This window comes from Pimephales promelas, chromosome 9 (genome assembly GCF_988280905.1).
Source record: "Pimephales promelas chromosome 9, fPimPro1.hap1.1, whole genome shotgun sequence".
NCBI lineage: Eukaryota > Metazoa > Chordata > Actinopteri > Cypriniformes > Leuciscidae > Pimephales > Pimephales promelas.
Genome location: NC_142777.1, coordinates 36,882,733 through 36,889,483, shown reverse-complemented (window position 1 = coordinate 36,889,483; position 6,751 = coordinate 36,882,733). Strand labels below are relative to the sequence as shown.

Here is a 6,751-nt window from a genome sequence, read left to right as displayed (position 1 = left end):
GAATATCAGTAACCAGAGAGTTTCTGGTCTCATTAAAAAATATACAATGGAAGTCAATGAGACCAGAAACTCTCTGGTTACTGATATTCTTCTAAATATCAGAAAATAGGCTGAATGGATTCGAAAACAGTAAAACCCAAATGTTTAACCCTGAGGGAGCCTATTTCCAAAAAAAAGTGTAGTATCCCTTTAAATAGGGCACTTTTTGAGGAAACAACCATTTTATAGTGGTGTCCGAAACCATAGTGGACATTTTCGAGGGCTCTCATCCAATCCCACAATGCACCACAATAATGAGTGTACAACTGATGTACTCTCACTGGTTAGAGTATTTATTTGATCAGGTGAATGGATATCAGGAGACGTGGAAGTGAAGCTAACATTTGATTCGGACGTGCCTTGATGCTTTCAGAAAGGATTCGCCTGAACTAAGGAAGCATTATTAAACATTCGGATGCAGCCATTGTGTTTCTGACAAAATAATGTGTTTATGAACATTTCCTATACTAGTAGAGCCCCAAAACAATATCAAAACATTAAAAAAGCCTTATTTAATGGTGGTTAACTTGACTGTCTCAATACACGATGCTTCTAAAACAGTAAGGTCCTTTGTGAACGACCCCTTAAAATGCTGTCTAGGTAGGTGGAGCGTTGTGTCTGTGTGTGATGGAAACGTTCAAAGGTTGTATTTTGTTTACGTGACTACATTGAGCCGGTCGCTGTGGATGTGTGTGTAATTGCAGGTCTCTGACAGCGTTTTAATACAGTACAGTGTCTTCAGAGACGCCCCCTCGCTTCTGTCTCGCCGTCTCTAGCGAGGTGAAACTGTGCCGCTTTTCCGTCTCGTCAGACTCAGTCGGACTTAATTAAGCTTTAAATCTTGTTTAACACAAATTAATTATTCATCTGGCAATTTACAGAGGATGGACTTTAAATACGTATGACTGCAGGTCTGGAGTGTGTGATTGCTTTTCCTCATGCTGCTTTCCATTCTACGGAGGTATTGCATTCACTTGAAGAAAAAAAATCTACTCTGTTTTTCTGAATTAACGAGTTAATTTTTCATGAGAAAAAAAGTTTTTGCTCTGTTTTTCTGAATTAATGAGTTAATTTTTCATGAGAAAAAAAAATTTGCTCTGTTTTTCTGAATTAATGAGTTAGTTTTTCTTGAGAAAAAAAGTTTTTGCTCTGTTTTTCTGAATTAATGAGTTAATTTTTCATGAGAAAAAAAAATTTGCTCTGTTTTTCTGAATTAATGAGTTAGTTTTTCATGAGAAAAAAAGTTTTTGCTCTGTTTTTCTGAATTAATGAGTTAATTTTTCATGAGAAAAAAAAATTTGCTCTGTTTTTCTGAATTAATGAGTTAGTTTTTCTTGAGAAAAAAAGTTTTTGCTCTGTTTTTCTGAATGAATGAGTTAATTTTTCATGAGAAAATGTATTTTGCTGTTTTTCTGAATTAACTCATTAATTCAGAAAAACAGAGCAAAAAAAAAAATCCATTAAAAATTAACTCATTAATTCAGAAAAACAGAGCAAAATTTTTTTCTCATGAAAAATTAACTCGTTAATTCAGAAAAACAGAGCAAATTTTTTTTTTCTCATGAAAAATTAACTCATTAATTCAGAAAAACAGAGCAAAAAAAAAAAAATTCTCATGAAAAATTAACTCGTTAATTCAGAAAAACAGAGCAAATTTTTTTTTCTCATGAAAAATTAACTCGTTAATTCAGAAAAACAGAGTAGATTTTTTTTCTTCAAGTGAATGCAATACGCCTCCGTACCATTCAACTCAGACAATGAGAATTTCTTCTTGGAAAGGGCAACAAAAACTTTGAAACAAGTCACGTCACCTTTATTTCTATAGTACTTAATGCAGTACACACTGTTTATAAGCATCTTCACTGTAATAAAGTGTATTATAGGAAATATGCAGACTGTAAAGCAGCTTTAAGAGGACAATAGCCCTCAGATCACTTGGACGTGGCTGTGATTACAAGAGGTAAAAACGATATAAATACTGTTCGTTTTCTCACACAAACCGCTCGTTTCTTGTCTTAGGCCATCAATGTGTACTTACATTTATGAGTCAATAATTCATGTTTAATTTGGACTTCTCTGTGCATGCTCTTTGAGGTGGTGACCATAGACCTCCATTATATGACTGATAGACAACGGTTTGAGTTAAAAACATCAAAATGCTGTGGAAACAAAGACACCTACATCTTGGATGCCCTTGAGGTAAGATAAAACATACCAAAAATGTATTTCAAAGTGAACTTTCCCTTTAATGATATTTGAACAGGACTAGTCTTCCCTGTGGAGGTTTGAAAAATGTGTGTTTTACTGAATATGTTGAAGTTTCAATCTAATCCCAATCAAACACTTCTTAAAAATGAAGGCGCAAATGAGCTTCTGTTATTCGTCTAACTCATGCATCCTCTGAGAAATCTGATCTTGTTCTCATAGGAAAGTCTGCAATTATGGTATGTTATTTTTTCACAACATTTCTTGTTTATTCATTTCCCAGGTCCACATTCAAGCTGTTTGCAAGCTTTCGAGGTAAAACAACAGTTGGCGTGTCGAGTACCGCTGGCATCACATCGGATGTGAAAGAGACTCAATAACAAGCCCTCGAACACAGGCACTCAGAGTGCCATCAGGTATGAGCCTCATATTAATAACCGTGGCATAATTTAGGGTGTTTGGTGAAGTATATCTGGCTGGACCATCATCCAAAAACACCATGTCAGAGAAGAGAGCGACCATGCCCTCAGATCACGTGGGACGTGACTGTGATTACAAGTGATTTAAATACTGTTTGTTTTCTCACACAAACCACTCGTTTCGTGTCTTAGGCCATTTACGAGTCATCATGTTTAATTTGGACTTCTCTGTGCATGCTCTTTGAGGTGGTGACCATAGACCGCCATTATATGACTGATAGACAACGGTTTGAGTTAAAAACATCAAAATGCTGTGGAAACAAAGACACCCTTGAGGTAAGCTAAAACATACCAAAAATGAATTTCAATGTGAACTTTCCCTTTAATCTGAATTATGTAGGCTACTTTAGATGCTTGTGAATATCACATTCAGCTTTTAGATGTTTTGAAGCAGTAAAAGAGTGATTTACACAGGCATCTGTGTTGGGACAGATTTGTACTATCTCCTTTTTTCAGTTGGTGGGATTGGAGCAAACCTGACAGATAAACAGAAATGTTCTGGTTGGATGAGTTGGGGTCATACAGAAATAATAATTTCGATCATAATGTGTCTCTTTTCAGATGAGCAACCTCTGAATGCAGCAGTGATGTGGTGTGCTTTCATGAGATTGAATTCAGGTCTGATTCAGACTCACATGTGAGAGCGGTGATGTTATTGCTGTGTGTGTCAGGACTCTGATAGCTGATATAATTCAGTTTCATTCCTCTCTTCATATGGTGCTTTACCTGTCTCTGGATCTTCATAGTTGCACTCTCTTTTTCCTCCGTCCGTCCTCCATCTTATTTGTGTGTTTCTGCAGTGACAACATATTGACAAAATGTAGGGTACCTGAACCACACGCACACACTTCTACTAAATTGATATACATGTGTGTACATATGCACATATTTGTGTTTGTTTCACCTGCTATATCGTTAAATGCACACAATGTCAAATACACACAAACAAACATGTACTCAAACAGAGCACACACTCACACACTCATTATTGGTGTAAACTTTCTCTCCCTCATTCATCCATATTTCAGGGTTTGTTCTGCGGCGAGGGGAAAGTGTGTGTTTGCTTAAACGCTGTTTCTGTCTGTGGATGAACAGCTGAGACCAATTACCCGTCCAGAGGAGCCGTTCCTGACACACACCGAGACGTCACATCATCTCTCGCGGGGTGAGACACGCAAGACAGTTCAGAGCTCATTAAATAATGAGAAAATCACTGCAAAGTTTTATTTAACAGCGGGATTTAAAGTACCACAACATGCATCTTTATTGCTCATCTTATATTAAAATGTCAGCTATATTGGTTTGAATAAGCAGCAGTTCTGTTTCAAATCCTGTCTTGCTGTCTACATAGGGAACGTCCTTATAACACAGCATCCTAACTGTGAACCCTCATAAGTGTCCGATAAAAAGACAGCAACTCGACACACATACAGTAAGCTATGTGTCATTTTGAAGGTCGTTCCGAAGGTCGCATTTGTCGGCTACGCTACATTTTTTACAGTTTAAAATTTGATTATATTGATATCATTCACATCTATTAACACCAGAGTTCTCCAGCACTGGAAAACGTTTCTGATATTAACTCGGGTTCTTTCCTGATCATAACTCTTCTTTTTCCAGTGATATTCCTCTGGCCTGTTCTCTTTTGTAATGTCTCTCAGCCATCTCTCTTTCTACAGTCTTCAAATTTCCCTCTTGTTCACTCACTCTCTCTCCTCCCCTATATTGAGTGGACACGCCCCCTACAGCTGATTGGCTTACTCTCTCCTCTGCCATAATGAGTGGACACGCCCCCTACTGCTGATTGGCTTACTCTCCCCCATCATGAGTGGACACGCCCCTACTGCTGATTGGCTTACTCTCTCCCCCATTATGAGTGGACACGCCCCTACTGCTGATTGGCTCACTCTCTCCCCCATCATGAGTGGACACGCCCCTACTGCTGATTGGCTTACTCTCTCCCCCATTATGAGTGGACACGCCCCCTACTGCTGACTGCCTCAATCTCTCCTCCCCCATCATGGGTGGACATGCCCCCTACTGCTGATTGGCTTACTCTCTCCCCCATCATGAGTGGACACGCCCCTACTGCTGATTGGCTTACTCTCTCCCCCATTATGAGTGGACACGCCCCTAATGCTGATTGGCTTACTCTCGCCCCCATTATGAGTGGACACGCCCCCTACTGCTGACTGCCTCAATCTCAATCACGCCCCCTACTCATTTCGAAGGTCATTCAGCTGCATACATCATCAAGAATATCTCATTTCAGAAAATTAACCAACAAAACTGACCATTATTCCTCATGAAGCGTACTGTAAGTAGTTGTAATTTCTTTACGACTTTGGAAAGTAATGGTTAGTTTACAATGACAATGTCGCTCCGTTCCCACAGCTCTCGGTCTGTGCAGCGGACTGTCGGTCAACGACGCTGTGAACATTCATGTGTTTTTGTGTTTGAAGCGTTCTGTCCACAATGTGAAGTGACAGCCAGATCTGGAGGGTCAAACCACAGCTGAGGGTGAGCAGACGAGGTGGACGCTTTATTGATCTGAGCACATGCTGCTTTCTCTCTGCAGAGCTTCAGTCGTTTGATTGACAGCTCAGTCCAGACATCTGATTTCCGTGAAGAAGCTGAGTTCTTCCAGGCCGCTTTCATACTTCTTACGATATGTCTGTTTGAGATTGAGGAACTTGGACCAGCCAGGGCTCGAAATGGTCCGGGGTTTGGTACGTGCGAACTCATACGGTTCACATTTCATATGAAACCAATCTAATGTGCTTAAGATGATGCATGCATAATTGATGATGCATAATTTGCACATGCGTTATACATGCACATGCATTGCACATGCTTCACGTTTCATTTAATGCTGTAATTATCCGTGAAATTTACTAGGAATTTCTGAGTAAAAAAGGTTCCAAGTAAATCCTGCACCCCAATATTGCTTGGCGTGTGCTAACGATATTTACACGGACATCAAATGCAGCTTAATGCTTCAGTTATTGTAAAAGTGCATTCAGAAAACCTCTGCATTACAGCTTTTTCATGTAGATTTCCTTCTGTGGTTTCGTCTAGGTGTGCTCATGTTTGAATAAATATAAAAACGGCGAGAGAGAGTACTTTGTAGAGGCCATTTGGGGGGTCTGAGAATTCCGAGAGAGAGAGAGAGAGAGAAACATTATACATAATGCATGTCAGACCCGAACCCCTCAGAAAATCATCCAGACCTCAGTGTGAATATTGAGAGAGAAAGAATCTGTGAAGCTGTGAATTATGCCTCATTTCCTCTGTAAAGGAAGCTCTTTCTTCCCATCTCTCCCTATTTCTAGAGTGTTTAAAGGTGCTTTATGTAACTTTTCTTCTAAAATGAATGCCCCCCTTATACTGATTGGCTTTCTCTCTCCCCCATCATGAGTGGACACGCCCCCTAGTGCTGACTGGCTCACTCTCTCCTCCCCCATCATGAGTGGACACGCCCCCTTCTACTGATTGGCTGACTCTCTCCCCCATCATGAGTGGACACGCCCCCTACTGCTGACTGACTCACTCACTCCTCCCCCATCATAAGTGGACACGCCCCTACTGCTGATTGGCTTACTCTCTCCCCCATCATGAGTGGACACGCCCCCTTCTACTGATTGGCTTACTCTCTCCCCCATCATGAGTGGACACGCCCCCTACTGCTGATTGGCTGACTCTCTCCCCCATCATGAGTGGACACGCCCCCCACTGCTGACTGACTCACTCTCTCCTCCCTCATCATAAGTGGACACGCCCCTACTGCTGACTGGCTCACTCTCTCCTGCCCCATCATGAGTGGACACGCCCCCTACTGCTGATTGGCTTACTCCCCCACCAAGAGTGGACACGCCCCCTACTGCTGATTGGCTCACTCCTCCCCCATCATAGTGGACACACCCCTACTTCTGATTGGCTCACTCTCTCCTCCCCCATCATAAGTGGACACGCCCCTACTGCTGACTGGCTCACTCTCTCCTCCCCCATCATGAGTGGACACGCCCCCT

General features: G+C 41.1%; 1 protein-coding gene across 3 annotated transcripts in view; it reads left to right on the top strand.

The window, feature by feature from the left end:
- The first annotated feature begins 2,110 nt into the window (after positions 1 to 2,110).
- Positions 2,111 to 6,751, top strand: part of trpc7b (transient receptor potential cation channel, subfamily C, member 7b) — a 68,046-nt gene continuing 63,405 nt past the window's right edge. For 2 of the 3 annotated variants that reach the window (XM_089135105.1, XM_089135104.1), the window contains exons 1-3: positions 2,111 to 2,238; positions 3,285 to 3,341; positions 3,752 to 3,888. The gene's annotated coding sequence lies outside the window, so the exon portion shown is untranslated. Of the gene's footprint in view, positions 2,239 to 3,284; positions 3,342 to 3,523; positions 3,544 to 3,751; positions 3,889 to 6,751 lie in introns of all 3 variants that reach the window. The other variant, XM_039654901.2, reaches the window with a different exon arrangement.